The 19,661-nt window shown below is 36.4% G+C and overlaps 1 pseudogene; it reads right to left on the reverse strand.

Moving 5' to 3' along the window:
- Window positions 1-17,907: 17,907 nt before the first annotated feature.
- LOC132283594 (small nucleolar RNA R71) lies at window positions 17,908-18,005 on the reverse strand (annotated as a pseudogene).
- Window positions 18,006-19,661: the final 1,656 nt, after the last annotated feature.

Raw genomic sequence — 19,661 nt, forward strand, 5'->3', positions numbered from 1 at the left:
GGTTGGTGATTGAATTATACTAAGATACAATTAAGACTAAAGTAAACAATTAAATGCAATAGAGAGAATATAAGAGAGAGATCTTGGGGTTTAGAGATCACCACTAAGCATAGCTTTTCTACACCCTTAATGAATGATTAATGAGGGGGAAAAGCATGTATTGTAACAATAGTGTGTGTGTGTGGTTGTTTCAACAAGCATGGATGACGAATTAAGCATATATTGTCTAGACAACACAATGAATAGTACAATATATCAAACTAAGCCATTAATCCTTTCTTTAAGCTCACAATCCAAACACATCACAAAATTAGAGGAATATGCTACTTGCATTCATAAGAATGGAATATCAAACAACAAGCATGGATTGTTCTCCCATTTAACATCTAAACTACTACTACATTACAATTAAACTAATGACATGAAATTAAACTAATTAAACTAAGGGAGAGGCACAATCCATCAAGAAATAAGAATGAACCATCAAATAAACCACAAGAACATTCTATTAAGCACTAAGTCTTGACAATCTCTAGATCTATAGCATTAATACACATAGACATACATCAACAACACAAGAAATAGAGATAAGCACATGAACATCTACTCTAGCATTGTAATACCCCTAAGTTTCAAAAGGATAGTCTCGGTATTAATTAATTGTTTTATTTAATGCTTTAATTGTTTTCTTTTAATTAAATTATTTTATTAAATATAATTCGTTGATAGGTTAACCTGGTTGTTGACTTTATTTATTTAAATTGTTTTATTGAGTTAATTCTATTTTCTTATGCGTGTTATTTAATTTTAATTATTTGTTAAATGTTTTAGTTAGTTTATTTGGTTAATTGGTATAAAGTGTAATTGGTAATTAAAGTAAAATGGTTAATTTGTTTTTTTTTTTAAAAACGTGACTGTTATATCGTTCCATTAGGTATACACAGTAGCCGTCATTGTATAAACTTGAAACTTCTGTATGGGCCGAGCAAATCCGATTAGGGTTGAGGGAACTTAGGATTTGTGTGGCCTATAAATACTCACTTAGGATGTCTGCCTAGGGTTTTAAGAAGAAGATTACGACATCGTAAGTCTGAGAGCAGTTTTAGAGACGGCAGGAAAACAGAGAGCAAACAGAGGAGAGTTTCGCCGGAAAATATAGACGAACGTCAGTGTGAGGCAAGTTTTATCCTTACTCTCTCCTTTAGGCTTCGTGTTCTTTGCATACTTAATAGTTCCAGGATGAATTCCATGTTTTTTTTTTTTAAAAATAAATAAAAACGTTATCTGTTTCATGGTTTGAATTATAATTATGACAGTATGTGTTATACCTGCTAAATTGTATAAACTTGAAGCTTTCTTGCTTAGTTCTTTGTTTAAACTCATCTTAGCAATGTAATAAGGACTTAAACAAGGGTTGGTAATCTACTGGGACTCAGTTACAAGTTCTGGGAACTTTAGTAGTGAAGGGCCGTAGGTGAAGACGAAGCCGGAAAAGTGAACAGAGAGAAGAGAGAGATGGAGGCGGCTCCTTTTGGGTTTGGAGGCGGCTCCTTTGGACTTGGAGGCGGCTCCAAGTGTTTTTGGAGCCTGCTCCATCTTTGCTCCTTCCAGTTTTCACGTTTTACTTCTTCTCTATTCAGTTTTCAGTAGGGGAAGGTTGGATGGTTGATTTTCTAGTTTGTTTTGAGGAGAATAGAGGTTGTAATGGAGGTTTAGAGACTGTCTAGAGGAGGTTTAGGTCTAAAGGAATAGAGAACATGGATTTAGACACCAATGTTCAATGGTTGAAACTGTATGAAAGTTGTATGTTGCTTAGCGGACTGTTTGGTTTTGGATTGTTTTCTTAATTAATTTAGAATTTTTGTGAGAGTTGTTCATTGCTAATTTCATGTTCAAAGAATGGAATTAATTGCTAGGAGTTTATATCTTCTTAGGAATTAAATTGATGATTAAGTTTCTAAACTGCAGTGCATAAATCTGTTGAGCAGGGAAATTCATAGGTACGATAATTTACTTTTGTTTATGTTGCATGTCGTGGAATTGTCTAGGACAGTATTTAGATTTGGCTCTGTTAAATATATGGAACCTGAACATGGAGTTTAATATGGATACAGTTCCGTGTAGTATGGTTGTTAATCTGCTCTAACATGTTTAGTTTGGAAATCTTGGTACTGACATTTATATGGACAGTGTTTTATAAACTATTAGTGTATTTAAGCATGGTTGTTAATCTGCTCTTACATGCTTGGTTTGGAAGTCTTTGTATTGATACTTTTATGGACAGTATTACAACAACTGTTAGTTTAATTAAGCATGTTTGATAAATTATTTTATTATGCTTAATATGGAATTGTTGATGTGGTTAATATAAATACTTTGTCAACTATTGGACGGAGGAGATGGTATGCACCGGTATGGGACGGTGTCATACTAGGGTTGGATTAGCTCAAATTGCTAAGTCCTACCTATTTTGGAAAAAGGGCACGGGTTATTAAATACAATCCTCCTTATATAAATAAGTCGGTACGGTTGAATATGCCGATTGATTTACTGGATTTCTTGTGGATGGTTAGGAACGGAGTTTAGATATATTTTTATGATACCGTGTCATGAGCTTGAGTCTCAGTGTCGACGGTTAGGGTTCGTATATGCAATTGGATGTGTAGCTGACTGTGAAGGTTGAGGTATACCCTGTTTAGGTTTAGGTACTCATGCCCACTCAGGTGTGTATTGTGTGATGCCTTCTATCCAGGTTGAGACCTTCTTCATAGTCTAGCGAGAGTCCAGTAGTGTGGGTATATTTATGTATGGAGTATTAGTTATTGTTAAACTATTGAGTATGTACATATGTATCGAGTCTCTACTTGGATTGTAGTAGGATAAAACTTGTTCGTGGGCCTGACCACTCCTATTTTTCAGGTGTACGTCAGTTCCAGGCCTGAGTTGTTCGTGCTGAGCAGAGACGATCTTCCACTCTACCGACGACGTAGGATTTCTTCCCGGATAATAGATTTGGATTTTATCTTCAGTTTTATTTTCATTCCAGTTTGGAGTTTTATTAGGAGTCCACTAGGGATGGATTCCCGAGCTGTTTAAATTATGGAGTTGTGGATTACCAGATTTAAATATTTAATTATTTAAGGATTTTATATTTCAGTTTCTTTCCGCTCTTAAAATTTTATTCTTAAATTCATTTTTTTTTTTTATTATTCTGTGTTCGCTTTAAAGTATTAATTGTTAGATATTCCCTCGGGTTTGGGCCTGGGCCCGATCAACCCGTGTCTTAGATCTGAGGGGTATCACAAGTATACATAGACATATGGATAGAATGAAATGGTCACTTGGAAGCATTAATCCACACAAATCATTGAATAAACAAGATCTATGTATATCAAGATGTCAAAACAAGTATCACAATACAAATTCCCTTAAAAATACATAAATCAAGATGTAGAAACCATACTTAGGGCTAACTCTAGCCCCAAGAGGATGTCTAGCCACTCATGGATGGTGTCTCCCAACCCTTAAGGGTTAACTCCGTGGTAGAGATTGCTCCTCTTCTTGGTTGATGGAAGAACTCCAAGCTTGTGTCTCTAGCCTCCTCTCTTCTTTTCTTCCTCACTAAGACTATGGAAAATGTATCAAGAGTCAAGTATCAGGTCCTATGTAAAAGTGGCTCATATTCCTTATATAGGTAGGTCAAATGGCACCACCCAAATATCTAGGCTCGTGCTCCAAGATTCTTCCCAATGATTGGATATGAGACAACTTTTAATGAGCTGAAAATTGCTTTTTCTTAGATTTGAAGAAGTTTGATCAATCGAACTTGTGGTGAGATCGATCGAACATGGCTGATATATATCGAATTTAAGTTGGATCGATACTCTATGGCGGTGCCTTTTTGGATAAAGACAAATCTGAGATATTTTGGAGATATTTTTGGGAAAGAGACAAAAGTGGTAGGTGGGGTGGTACAACTGGATAAGATGGAATCTTTTCGATCGATCTGAAGAAAGTTGGATCGATCGAACTTTGTGGGATCTTGGAAAAGGACAACAGAGCTCAGATCCATCTTGAAGTGCTGAGATCGATGAACTTTCGATCGATCGAACCATTTTTGAGATCGATCGAACTTTGTAAATTTGGCACCACTTGCTTCCTTTTTGCTCATTTCTTTGATTCATCTCAAGATTGTTCAATTGTGCTCTTATTCAGCTGAGTTAGCTTGTTTTGGAGATAAGTACCTGAAAAGGGCAATAACACAAAATTAGCCTAAAGCAGGAAAGTAAGATGGATAAAGATCCTAGAACACTCAAGCTTAAGGGGTTTAAATGCGCACTTTTTAGCGCTCATCAGATAGAATTTGAGACTTTGATTTGATTGAATGACATATGTTGTTGTTGTGCCTTGTTGAATATTTTGGAAATGTTCATTTTTAAGGAGAACCTATGCCAGATTTTTGCAAAATTAAGCTTGAACTTTGGTTTTAAATTCCAAATGGCATGTGATTTATTTTTGAAAGCTTGAATTGAAATTGGAAATTGAAAAGAGTTTTTAAAGTTAGATGTTAATGTTGAATTGAGTTGAAAAAGAAAGCTTTTAAGTCTTTGAAAAATAGTTTTGAAATTTCAAGTTCTTGATTGAATTTAGACTTTGGAAATATCATGATTTTTGAAAGTTGTTTGTTAATTTGAAATGGGAACTTGAATTTCTAAAAGGACTTATTTTTCTTGAAATTTGAAGTGAAATGGAAATCTTCTTGAGCTTGAAAAATTCTTGAAAATTTTGAATTTGAAGTGGCATTTAAATGTTGAAATGTTTTGAGTATAATTCCCCGACTTGTTTCATTTGTTTGTTTTGAATATGAAATGCATGGATGTGTTTAATCTTAAGTTATTATCAATGTATGAAAACTTGACTTGAACTTCAAACTTGTGCTTTTGAACTTGAAAATGCAAAGACTTGTTTAAAAATGCTTAAATGTGTTTCCAATGGAACCTTTTTGAAAATTTTGATCTTCAATTGACTTTAGCTTATGGTTAATGTGCTTTTTTTTTGCTAAAATGATCCTTGATTGCTTAAAATGCTTTGTGATCACACTTTTTGGTTTCCAAAATGTAAAAAGGGGGTTTTTGAACTTTGTTTTGAAAATGAGAAGTCGAGTTGCTTAATTCCTTCTTTTGTCAACTTTTCAATGCATGATTCTTGTTATGAAACTTTTATACAATACATTTGAATGTTTGGACTCCAAAGTTTTCAAAAATTCTAATTTTTCCCCAAAAGTGTTGAAAATTCTAAAATTGACCAAAATGCCGTTGATTGAGTTAAAACTTGTTCCAGTCATATGATTCCTTTCCATCCAATTGCATGTTCTAAGTGCTTTTGAACTTGTTTGTGCTAAATTCTTGATTCTTGCCATGCTAGGGCAAAGTTTGACATCTTTGACCCCATTTGTCAAGCTTTTGAACTTTATTGAACAAAAATGTGTTGAATTGCCATTCTAAACCAAACTATTTGAAATCAAATGTCCAGTGTTGCTTTATGACCTTGAAACTTGTCAAATGTGTTCCTATTTGAATAATTGTTTGCATTTTGGAATAATTTGTAACTTATTGCTTGTATATACACCATTTTGCACACACTTATGTCATATTGATGGTTTTGAGAGTTTATGTGCATCCTTTGAACATATCTTCTTGGAATTGATCTTTAAATAAGTTTGGGGGAGGGCAATGGATGTTTGAGTTCAAAATGCATGATTGGGATGTCATTATTTTTCTTTGGCATTAGTAACTATTTGTGAGCATGAACTGAACTTTTAATCTGTCATTTGAACTAAGTTTTGGAGTATATTTGCTTTGTCTTTAAAATTGTCTTTTAAATTGCCATCTGTTTGATATTATCCACTTGCGATCCATTTCTGAAAAGCCAAGTAAGGGCTGATGACCAAGGTTCTTTCCCGTCCTGATTTTGATTCAAAAATGGTAAATTTCTTATTATTCCCAGTTATTAACCATTCTTTGTTTAATTTAAGCTTTAAAGGGGGTTGCGAGCCATAAACGATCATTTTTCTGCTTATTTATTGCTTAGAGGGGGTCACGAGTCATGAGTGATCATAGGATGTTGATTTTGTTGAAATGGAGTATGGGATATTTCTTTGTCTGGAGTTTGCCTTTGTGCATCATTCAGATATATGCCATTTAGTTGCATACCATATTCGGGATTCATTCTTGCACTTGTGTGTCATAACATGCCTTGGATTGAAGTGTTTTGCAACTATGCATTTCACTTAGTCTTTATTTCATGATATACATGTTTCTTGAGTTCTAGGTTAACAATTGCCATGTTTATACTCTCCATGTTATCCTGTTTACTCAATGGTTCTTAAATGCTGAATTGTAGATAATTTTGCTTAGGAATTGATACGATGTCATCCTAGCATCTACTTGTCATGAAATTACAAAATCTTCTTGAGTTTTAGGTTTGTGAATGTACATTACATCATTTATGCACATCATAGCCCATGCTTGTCCTTTTGATTCCATTTTTGCTCCAATGTTTCCAAATGTGACTTTTCTGCTCTCTATGTTATCATTGCATTGTTTTGCATACCTGAGATTGCTTATTGTGCTATGATCCATTCTTGTCCAGTTGAAGTATGTTGAATGATATTCTTGAAGCTTTCTTGATCATTTCTTGCACAAGTATGATCCTATTTGCCTATTTTCTGTTTCTACTTGATTCAGGCATGCGTTGTGTTTTCTTATCAGTTGCTTACCCTATCCTATACCTGTGCCCTGATTGATTTTTATTTATTGCTTTTATAGATGCAGCACAGACAGAAGACTCTTGTTAGAAAATGAGTACCTAGAGCTTCACAGCCTCCTTTATCTCCAGAGTCGGACTCATCTTCATCTTTTGTAGCTGTAGCATCTGCATCAATCCTCTTAGAGCCATCTCTTATGGAGGCACGGGGTTATTGTCCGAGCAGTACCTTCTCTCTCTTACTCTAGCAGGAAATTGGAGCTAGAGTTCAGATTCAACCGCGATCTATTTTTTGAGTTAGAGCTGACCAAGTGGTCTTATGATGAGCTCACTCGTAGGGGCATCGATGCTATTATGACACCGGAAAACACCATAGTCTATCCCCAGTTGGTTGTATTGTTCTTCCAGCACCTCCAGTTAGATGAGGATGGCCAACTATTGATGCATACAACTATAGATGGCTAGGATATTGACATTTCTATCCCTGCCATATCTGCTGCTTGCCGATGCCCCCACCTCTCTCTATTGGTCACCGACTCTAAGAATCCACTATATCCCAGCGCTCCACCTTATCCCTCTGAGATGACCATGGTTGCGACACTATCTCTATAGGCAGCCTTTGAAGGCAATACATTTAGAGATCGGGTTGATATTGATCCCCGATATTGGTTTTTTGATTCTGTGTTGCACCTCAATGCCTATCCTTTAAGCCATGGCACACAGAGGCGAGAGGGGATTCTCCAGGCTTTATACTATTTGAGTCAGGGTTACTGGATTTTTGTTCCTACTCTTATTTGGGAGATCATTCACAAGTTCTGGAAAAATTTGATCTTTACGCATAATTCTAGAACTGATGCTTGGCCTTTACCATATGGCCACCTTATTACACAGCTATTGATTAACCAGGGCTATCACTTTGCCCCAGATGAGATTCCAGAGACTGATTTGCTGAGAGCTAGGAGGGCATATGACATTGCAAAATGGACCAAGACATTCAATTCCTGCATAAAAAATAGGAAGAATAGAGACAATAAAAGGAAACGAGATCAGGAGAGAGCCGAAGAGGATGCAGCTACAGAGGAGGCAGCCGATGGATCACCTCTTAAATAGTGGCGACACACTACTACTTCTACATCTACTTCACAGCTAGATGTACCTCTTGCATCCTAGTACGCCAGCCCCTTTCATGTCCCTCCTACAGAGCCGATGCCACAGGCCGACACTCGATCCCGACATGCCAGTTCAGATTACAGCTATAGATCTGATATCACTCAGCTGCATACAGATTTTATTTCTTTCAGAGCTGACATGAACGGGCGATACGAGGATATTATGAGGAGGCATGATGATTTGGTGAGTATGCCTGATGATTTAGTCCGGCGAACTGATGACTTGAGGATGGATATTTCTGAGGTAAGGAGAGATATTGGGACATTGCGGATTGACCTCCAGACATCGCTCACTCGACATAGCCTGGAGATGTTCGATATGCTCCAGATCATTGCCGACATGATGGCACCGGATGCTACTCCCTGATTCCACCATTTTCTCTATCTATTACTCATTACCTACTATGATACATTGATATTTTGCCACATTGCTATTATTGGGATATTTTTACACTGATTTGATAGTTCACACTACATTGGATATATTTAGTTTTAGATTATGGTTTTGGATTTACTTGATATAAATGGATTTTTGAATTTTGATATTAGTTTTGGATATTCTGAGTTTTATACTGCTGATAAGCGCCGAATAATGTATATTCAAGCGCCCTAAATTACATTAACAAAGTCCAGTTATTAATTATTTTATGTAGATTAACTCCAATTCTATGTTTTTATGCATTTTCAGGTTCATTGGCCAAAATGGAACAAGAATAAGGCCTTGTGGAATCTTGAGCAACAAAAGGTGCCAATGCTGAATTCTGGCAGCAGTAGAGCCTGGTCTTTGCTTGCCATTTTGACCTTCCAAACTCGAGAACTGGACTTCCCTCATAACATGAAAGATTTAGAGCTCTGAATCATCTTTCCAAATCTTCAAGTGGTTCATCATTCGGAGTTCGGAGCAGAGAGTTATGATCTTCACAACAGAGGTGCGCAGAACTGCCTGGCAGCACTGATGTACTGCCTTTCTCCCCATTTTCGACCAACCAGACTTGAGATTTGGGTCTTCATCAAAACATGAAGTTTTTAAAGCACTGAATCAGCTCTCCAAAGCTTCAAACAGATCATCATTCGGAGTTCGGGGCACAAAGTTATAGCAGTTTTACCAAAATAGGTCAGCACTGAGCAAGAGGAGCATGTTGCACATTGCACTAAGTTAGAGCGCTCGAAGTCACCAAGCGTGTGCTCGAAAATCAGGCAGAATGCCCTTCGGAAATGGCTCATTTCAGCCCACTTGCACATTGGTTTCCTCAATGCCATCTTCCTTCTTTATGAAGTGGTTGGAGGTGTTCCTTGGAGGAGAGAGGGTATTGTTGAAGCATAAAAGGCTACCCAAAGGCCACATATATGATTAAGCTTTATCTTGAGCAAGAGAAAGGAGAGAGAAGAGAGCAAGGAGAAGGGTGTTCTTGAGTGCTACAGTAGGAGCTCGAAAATGGAGATGAGGATGATGCTTCTTCCTTCTTCTAGTTCACCAATGGGTAACTAAACCTCATCTAGGGAGGTGATGAAACCCCTCCCTTGTAAGCATGTGTTAGTATAGTTTATTTTTGGGGATTACAATGTATTGTTGATAGTCTTTCCATGATCAAGAGCCTCATTTTTGTTGTAATGAATGTTGAATGTTTTAAATGATTATTGTGAGTTATTCATCTTGTCTTGGATGGTTGCTTTTCTTAATCATATTGCTTGCACTTCCATGGTGACAATGGAAGTTAGATCATGGAATGATTTTAATGGCATGGAGTTGGAGAACCTAGATAGTTCATGGCTTAGGGTTTCCCTTTGATGGGCTATACTTGATTCTTAGCTTTATGTGCATTCACCATTTAAATTAGGGCTTGATAATCCTTGGCTTAGTAAGCATGTTCTAAGCTACATTTTAGTTTAGGTAGTTGATCATGTGAACCTTTGATGGTTTATTCTTGCCTTTCTAATTAAATGAACTTCTTAAGGATATTATAGCAACCTAGTATTGTTATGTATCATGACTATCATATATGTTGTTTTCCCCTTAAATTAATCTTAACCTAGCATGTGTATAGGGATGGAGGTGGATTCATTTCCCTAGCCTTCTTTACTTGTACTTCACTCCCTTGAATTCTTGCAATTTATTGTTTTATGCACTTTTAATTTCCTAGCTTAAGTGACATCCAACAAAACCTCTATACACCCTTCATCATTCTAAGAATGATTCTAGACATTTAGGTTGTATTAGACTAGCGTAGTCCCTGTGGTTCGACTTACCCGACCAATAGCCCTATTTTATAATGATTCGTGCTATTGCGAAGGTTGATGTTAATTGACCAACCGATCAACTGCTATATGCCATGATTTTTTCCCAGTTCTCAGTTTCACCTCTCATTTATATCATTGATGCATATGTTTTGACAGTTGCTAGTGTGATCATTTTTTCAGAAAGGTTTTTGGAATCTAGGTTTGGGGGTGCGCCTTTTAATGCTAAGCTTCCATTGCCGGGTCTTACTTACTACACCCATTTGGTATACTCTTTCCATTATTTGTTGCTTCTTTGTACATTGAGGACAATGCACAGATTAAGTTTGGGGGTGTGCTCGCATATTTTATATGTCGTACTTAGTTTCTATGCATGTGGTATGACTTGAGATTTTTGAGCCATGGTTTTGATCTTTTGAGGACCATGATACTTAAAATTTAAAAATTGCTTGACTTGAGAGTCCAATACTCCTTGTATGCTTTGTGGATCCCATTTATGAGTAAATTTTTTGAAAGACTGATATCTTGCTTGCATTTGTGGTCCACATCATCTTAATTTTGTGATTGTTTTGAGATTCACACTAGGATTCTACACTAGCACATGCACATACTAGCATTCATTTATGGGGTACATACTTTGTTGACAATTGATTTGGTTATATCCCAATTGAGCTAGTAGTACATTAAAGGCTTTTATTCTTGACAAAGGTAGATAACAAACCCTTTTCACTAAACAGTCGGAATTTTAGCCTTATCAAGCATTCAATTTCTCGCGTCGAAAGGTGGAAGGCCCTAACTCTAGGTTAAAAAAAAAATTAAAAAAAAATAATAATACAAATTTGCAAAAGCAAGTAAAAGTGACGACTTCTCCCAAAAAGTGAGAAGTGTGAAATGATTAGATGGAGGTTGTTTTGATTTGTAGCCTAGTTGATTTGAGCTTGTAAGTCTTTAGGGGTGTTTCTACACCTAGTGCCCTAAAGCCGTCCGGTTTGGGAGTCATTGACCTAACGCTCGACCTCATGAATCGCTAGAAAGCTTAATAGATCAATACATTGTACCATGTTTCCATCTTTGATCTTATAAAATAAAAATCTAGTGAAAAGAATAAGTGCACCTAGTTGAATAAAGCTTTAGTAAAAGGTCCATTCTTTGTCTTGATGATTGGTACTAGATTTGTGTGCTAGCTTGAGGCCGAATGTGATCGTTTCTTTAGTTAGCTTAGATAGGAACATATTTGATGCTGATTCACTTAAAAAGGATTCTAGAGTTGTTTTGATTTACATGATCCTTGTCTTGATGTGTGGAGGACTATACTTGTTTGCTTGGTGTTGAGATTTTGGAAGATTGCTTAGATATAGTTGAAAAATTACATATTTGAGGTAGTTTTCTACCAATGCTTGTTCTGTATGTTGGTACCTCTTCAGTGAGAAAGAGCTTAATGTTTGTGGGTATCATTTCTAGAAACCCTCATGAGACTTCACTCGTCCACTAGGGGTAACCTTGGGGTTCAAAAGGCTTGTTACATATGCTAAATGCAATTATGTTCCTTACGAAAGTGGCGCTATCATTTCATTGCTTTCTAGTTCATAGTTACTTAGTTGCTTATTTCTTTATTTTCTTTGTAGTTCATTGCTAGGGACTAGCAATATCTAAGTTTGGGGGTGTGATAAGTGCTCATATGTGATACATTTTAGCACCTAAGTTAGGGTATTTTAGTCCATTTATCTATCTTGCTTTCATATTTAAGTACTTATTTGTGTTTTTGTCTATTTTAGGTCAATAAGACTCAAACAGGCTAATAAGAGCCTTTTAGCTCAATTTTGGAGCTAAAGAGAAGATCCAGGAAGAAGTCAGAAAAATTGCACTGTCAAGCTTCGATCGATTGAAAGAAGTTCCGATCGATTGAAGGAAGCTACAATCGATCGAAAAGAAGGCGGTGCCAGCTCAATGGATAAGGTTAATAGGTGTTAAAAATATCTTGCCACGTCAGCTTCGATCGATTGAAGCAAGTGTTGGATTGATCGAAGTGACTGCTAGTAGTGTACTGTCTAATTCCTGAGTGCGCTCGAACTCTACCAACTTTTGTAGCTGCAAGTTTTCACCAATCAAAAGCCTTATTTCTAACTTGTTGCCTACTCAAAGAGCATTATATTTAAATTAAATGACCAAAAATTGTACAGAACCTCCAGTTGTTCAATTAGATTTTTTACCAATTATAGAAATAGTTTCTTTCTTTAGAACTGGGGTTTTCGAACAAAGGAAAGGGGAAGAAGATGTTGCCAACCTTGAAGATAACCCTTGAGGGTTCCATGGCCACTACCATGAGTGGCTAAATCCTTCTCTTGGGGGATAGAGATAGCCCCAAGGCTTGCTTCCTAAACCTAATATTTTGAAATTTTTGGGGATTTTAGTTGTAATTGATGTTTTGACCATGAATAAATAAAGATCTAGTGTTTTTACATGATTTGTATGGATTAATGCTTCCAATTGATCTTTAATTCTATTCATATATCTATGTATACTAGAATGAATGGTCATGTGCTTACACTAGATTTTTATGAGTTTGATGCATGTCTATGTGTGTTGAAATTATAGATCTAGTGATGGTCAAGGCATGGTGCTAAATTGATTACTCTTGTGGTTTGTTTGATGGATCATACTTATTTCTTGATGGATTGTGCTACCTCTTTAGCTTAATTAGTTTAATTTTTATGTCATTAGCATAGTTGTAGTGTAGTTGCTTTAATTTCCTAGATAGGTAGACAATGCAATCTTGTTGTTTGATGAACCATGCTTATGAGTGCAAGTAGTACATTTTTCTAGATTTATATGTGTGTATTAATTGTGGTTTAATTGAATGGTTAATGGTCTTATTTGATAGGTTGTGCTACTCACTAGATTGATTAGACAATCTATGCTTATTTGCCATCCATGCTTAGTTTTCAATTGATGACACACACACACATTTGACATGAATTTCCCCTTAAATTAACAATTGTTAATGTTTAGTGAAGTAAAGCTTAGTGGTGAACTTTAAGCCCCAAGACCTTTCTCTCATACTCTTTTTCCTAATTTTGAGATTGTTATTTAATTTGCATGATTTTAATTGAACCACTAATATAATTCAACCAACCAATAATAGTGGGAAGAGTGAGTGACCGTCTCTGCTCGGCATGAACAAGCTCTATGCCTGGAACTGTCGAACACTGAAAAATAATAGTGGGTCAGGCCCACGAATAAGTTCTACTCTACTACAATTCATACAGAGACCCGATACGCAGATACATCCTAGACAACTCAACAATAACTAAATAGTCTATATATATATATACACACACACATACACTATACGACGCTCACTGGACTATAGGTCTTTCTCAAACTGAATAGAAGGTAACATGCAAATCGCACATAAAGTGGGCATGTATACCTAGACCTACCAGGGCACCCAGATGTCTACTATATCCAGTCATCCATCCTAGACCATATACGCACCCTAACCACGGTCCTAAGACTCAAGCTCATATCATGGCACCATAATTATATATATATATAAATCTATCCAAAACTAAGGTATGTCATTCAACTATTCATTGACCTGACACAAATATAAGTAGGATTTAACTTTTGTAGTTAATCCATTCCCTTATAAAAGAATAGGTAGGACTTAGCGTTTTGAACTAATCCATCTCTAATATGCCACCATCCCATACCGGTGTATATAATCCATAAATCCAATAATTGATAGAACAAAAATAAAGTATTTCATCAATTAAAATCCAGAGCATGATATAATGTCAATCAGATAAATAACTGAGCACATTATATTAAAAAATTCAAAAGTAATTTCACATTCATCCATTTAATTTGCTAGAACAACAACAAGCAAATAAATCTTCCATAATCCTTGACAGCATGCAATTCAGTATTCAAATTTCATGATGTTCAATATCTTAGCATAATAGCATAGAATAATACATTTATTTGATTTTAACATGCATATAAAAATCATTTAAAACCCCCCATTAAAGTCCAGAATTACACTTTAGCCTCCTGAAGTCCAAAAAAATCCAAAAATTACACCTACTGGTGTATTTCAACGAGGGAGCTGCCTCCCCTAAGGAGGGAGCCGGCTCTCCCCTTTGTGGAGCCAGCTCCCTCCATTAGGGAGCCGGCTCTCTCTCTCCTAGAGAACCGTATGCTCAAAAATTTAGGGAGCCGGCTCTATCCCTTTGGGAGCCGGCTCTGCCCTTACTTCCTATCATCTTCCTCGCCTCCGGTGATGTTAAAAACCCTCTGTAATGCTTTGTTAGGGTTCTTAGGATCTAATCTATGTCCAATATTAACCTAGAAATTTATATAAACATAATAGGCATCATCAACTATAATTAAAACATGTATGATGAAACAATTTATTCGATAAATCAACTTCAGTTAAAAACACAAAAATAAAGTTTAAACTCTGAATTAACATTCAAACAAGTCTAATTAATGTCCGATTAAATCCAGGAGATTATCTAGGCATACACATAACACAAGTCTAAGGGAAGGAGTCAGAGAAATAACTTGCCTTTGGTTTCAGTTTTGAAACCTTAAACCGTCTTCTCTAATTATTCTGACGATTCCTTAACTGCCGTTAAACTCCTCTGCTGCTCCTGGTTTAACTCACAAGCATACCTTCTTCCTTTCTCCTTGGTCTGACCTTCAATCTCCGGTCAAAACCCCAACTTTTCCTCTCAGTTTTTCTCTCAAACATCTCTGTATATCTCTCCGCCTCTATGTAAACATGAATAGGGTTTTGATGAGCGCTGAAAAGTATGCATTTAAACCCCTTAAGCTTAAGCATTCTAGGACCTTTATCTATCTTATTTTCCCATCTTAGACTAATTTCATGTTATTTCCCTTTTCAAGTGCTTATCCCAAAAATAAGTTAATTCAGCTAAATAAGAGCATTAAAGAAACGATATCAAGCTGAATGGAAAAAATGAGCAAAGTGGTGGAAAAGCAGCAAGTTCAATCAATCCCAACAATTCTTCGATCGATCTAGATGTGATCAATCTAGACATTTCAAGATGGATCCAAGCCTTTGTCCTTATCCAAAGATTCCACGATCTTCGATCGATCCAACTATTCTTCGATCGATCGAAATTGTTTGATCTTATGCTCACCTACCACCCCACCTACCACTTTTGTCTCTTTCCCAAAATATCTCAGAGATTTGTCTTTATTCAAAAAGGTGCCGCCAAGGATGATCGATCTCTGCAACATTCAATAGATCTCACCTAAGTTTGATCGATTTCACCACAGTTCGATCAATCGAAACTCCTCAAGTCCGAATTAAAATAAAGTCCAGCTCATTAAAAGATGGCTCATGGTGAAAACATTACAAGGGCCCTAGTGCATGAGTCCAGACCATGGGGTGTGACACTTGAGCTGCCTATATAAGGAGTTTGAGCCATATTTTTACATATATCATCATATCTTGAGATATCTCACAAGATTCAACATATATCTAGGAGAGGAGGCTAGAGACTAGAGAGCTTTACACATTTTGGGAGTTCTTCCAATCTTCTATGGTTTCCATCAAGAAGGAGGTCATTCCTACATGGAGATAGCCCTTGAGGGTTGGATGACTACTTCAATTAGTGGCTAGACATCTACTTGGGGCTAGAGTAGCCCCTAAGTTTGCTTCCTAGACCTAGTGCTTTGTATATTTTTGGGGATTTACTTGTAATAAATGTTTTGATCTTGGATTTATATATATATCTTATGGTTTCTACTTGATTTGTATGGATTAATGCTTTCAATTGATTATCTATTTCTAATCATATGTCTATGTATGCTAGAATGGATAATTCATGTGTTTTTCTCTAGATTTAATGGAATTTATGCATGTCTATGTGTATGGATGAAATTAATCTAGTGAAGATCAAAACATAGTGCTTAATTGAACATTTTTGTAATTAATTTGATGGTTCACACTTGTTTCTTGATGGATTGTGCTACACCTTTAGCTTACTTAGTTTAATTTCCATGTCTTTAGTGTAGATGTAGTGTAGTTGCTTTAGATTCATAGATAGATGGACCATCAATTCTTGTTCCTTGGTGTTCCATACTTCTGAATACAAAGGGTGTATGTTTCTAGATAGTTGTGTGTGCATAAATTGTGGTTTCATTGAATGGATTTTGGTCTCATTTGATAGGTTGTGCTTTCCATTTGAATTGGCTAGACAATATGTACTTATTTGTCCTCCATGCCTAGTTTCAATTAATGTCACACACACACACAAATTACAATTCAATTTCCCCATTGATATACAATTGATGTGTCTAGTGAAGTCAAGCTTAGTGGTGAGCTTTAGTACTCCAAGTCTTCTCCTCTATATCTTTTTCCCTATCTTCTAAATTATTGTATTTTGCTAGCTTTAATTTCAATTGCATTATAGTTTAATCAACCAAACAAACCATCTTTTGATTACTCGTCCTACTAACCCTATATATTGTTTTCATTGCAAATACGCCCACAAATCCCTTGGAACGATCCCTACTCACCCTAGCTATATTTTTAGTTAGAGGTAGTAGTTACATTTATAAATTTAAAACTTGGTCACACTATTTTTCATAAATTTGGTTGCATCGCGAGCACATCAAGTTTTTGGTGCCATTTTCGGGGTTTGAGTTAGCAATGCCTTGTTTTGGAAACAATTATGAATTAGTACTCTTTTGATCGTGTCTTTACTTTATTTTTATTTGAAAAATGAATTGAAGTTGCTTAAGGACCCTTTGTGATATCTTTCTAACTCAATCTCTAGTTAAATTGTCGGCCCGCGTGGAGACAAATTTTTTTACTTTCATTAGATAGATCGTGAGCCCGCGTGGAGGCAAATTACTTTTCTTGCATATTTTTGAAAGCATAGGAGTATTGGATCATTGTATGTGGAGGAAGTTTATTGATTGATTTGTTGCGAAGGTGAAGTGACTGTTACTTGTTACTTGCTTGTTTTTGTTTTGTTAGTGCATGCATGGTCGTAGATCATTAAATCCTACTCTTGTCCCTCCTAATTTGCATCTTGAATCGGTTATTCGTAATCCTAGGGGAAGAGGTAGTTCTCATCACTCTATTTCATCAATAGAGGAGCAACATGATGACCATGTGGAGGACCTTGGTCGCATAGACCAACAAGGCATCCTCCACCCTAATGTGCATCATGATGACATCCAAGTACCATTAGGCATGCCTAGACTATTTATCCCACCACAACAATAAGGCCAAATTCCATTGGGAATGCCTCGGCCAATTTTTGCTCCACAACCTCCCATGGTTTAAGTTAATTACGGTGTTCGTTTAGCACCACCGGTTGGGAATCCTCCCATTACTTTGCGTGATCATTATGTGCTTAATGAATATAATGCACCCACTTGTATTCAATTGCCCCCATTTAGAGCACATCATTATGAGATTAAACCGCAAACGATTCAAATGCTTCCAAACTATCATGGACTTACAAGTGAAGAACCTTACAAGCATTTGGATGAGTTTCTTGAAGTGTGTTCCACCGTGAAATACACGGACGTGCCGGAAGAGGTTTTAAGACTTAAACTTTTTCCTTTCACCCTTAAAGACAAGGCAAAATATTGGTTCAATAATCTTAGGCCTTTTTCAATAACTTCTTAGGTAGAAATGCAACAAGAGTTCTTGAAAAAGTACTATCCGGTTTCGAAGACCAATGCCATGAGAACTTCCATTCACGAATTTTCTCAAGGGGATGGGGAAATATTTCATGAGGCATGGGAAAGGTTTAATGACTTGCTTAAAAAGTGCCCACATCATGACATACCTAAGTGGCAACTAGTTTAATATTTCTTCGAAAGTTTACCAGATAATCACAAGGGTATGGTTGATGCATTTATGGGTGGTTCTTATCTTGACAAGCATGAAAATGATGTATGGCAATTGTATGAAAGTATGAGTGAAAATTCAATGCATATATCTTTATCTTCTAAAAATGGTAGAAATCTAGGTGGAAGGAAGAATGTTGGCTTATATCAAGTTGAAAATTTCAATGACATAGCCACAGAGATGAAATCCTTATCTCAAAGGTTTGATCAATTCTTGATCAACCAAAATTCGGCGAATCAATTGTCTTCTTCCCCTCATCATGTTCATCATCATGCATCTAATGAATCTTGTATGACTTGTTCAAGTGTTTTACATTCTACTTCTAATTGTCCCCATGGATATGTGCAAAGTGAACATCATGAACAAGTTAATGCTACATTTGTTAACTAAGAGAATAATCCATATGGCACTCATTACAATTCGAGTTGGAGGAACCATCCAAACTTCTCTTGGAAAAGCCAAGGGGAAGGCTTAAACCCTCCCCAAGGTGGTTTTCAAGGAAAGTATGTTCCACCTCCAATGCAAAGCCAAGGATCCCAAGGTTTTAGATCATCATTTCAATCGCATGGTAATTAATTCTCTAATTCTTATTTTCCTAACCAATCATCGTATTCTCAAGGAAACTCTAAGAGTCCTGCTTTTGAGGAGAAAGTGTTGACCACTTTAGGCACTTTAGAGGCGAACATTCAATTGCTTCATTCCCATTCTCAATCCATTGTTAAGTTAGAAACCCAAGTCGGGCAAATAGTTAGTACTTTGAATGCTCAAGAGAAAAGGAAGATGCCTCTAAATGCCCCACCAAAGCAACAATGTGTTGTGGAGACTCATTCCTCATCGGAAGGTACCACAATTGAACATGTCAATGTGGTAACAACCTTGAGAAGTGAGAAGATTATTGACAACCAAGTAGGTATTTCCAATGAAGAGAGTGAACCGGTGCAACCAAAAGTTGACACTCGTCTCGTTTCACATTCTATTCCTCTTTCATTGCATGTGCATAATCATTTTATTGAGCAAGTTTTGAAAAATGATTTGAAATATGAATTAAACAATGATTTGACAAATGATTTTAAAAATTCTTGTGTTGAAGATTCTTCAAAGAAAGATTTTGAAAAAGTTTTTGAGCCAAGAGCTCCATTTTCGGATGCCTTGAAAGGATCTATCTCTCTTGACAAACAAAAGACCAAGACCAATGAAATCATTGAAATGTTTAGGCAAGTGAAGATCAATCTTCTGCTTTTGGATGCAATTAAATAAATTTCGGCTTATGCCAAGTTCTTGAAAGATCTTTGCACCCAAAAGAGGAAGAATAAGAGCCAAGCACCAAAGAAAGTGGTCTTGACCGAGCAAGTGAGCTCCATTTTGCAACACAACACTCTCCCAAAGTTTAAGGACCCCGGTTCACCTACTACCTCTTGCATTATCGGTGACCATATCATTAATCGAGCTCTTCTAGACTTAAGAGTAAGTGTCAACCTTCTTCTATAATCAGTGTATGTCAAATTGGGCTTAGGAGACTTAAAACCAACGTTGGTAGTTTTGCAACTTGCCGACCGATCCATCAAAAAGCCCCGGGGTATCATTGAGGATGT

Source organism: Cornus florida, unplaced genomic scaffold, assembly GCF_030987335.1.
Source record: "Cornus florida cultivar Cherokee Brave unplaced genomic scaffold, ASM3098733v1 CherokeeBrave_3.0.0_Hap2_Chr01, whole genome shotgun sequence".
Classification (NCBI taxonomy): domain Eukaryota; kingdom Viridiplantae; phylum Streptophyta; class Magnoliopsida; order Cornales; family Cornaceae; genus Cornus; species Cornus florida.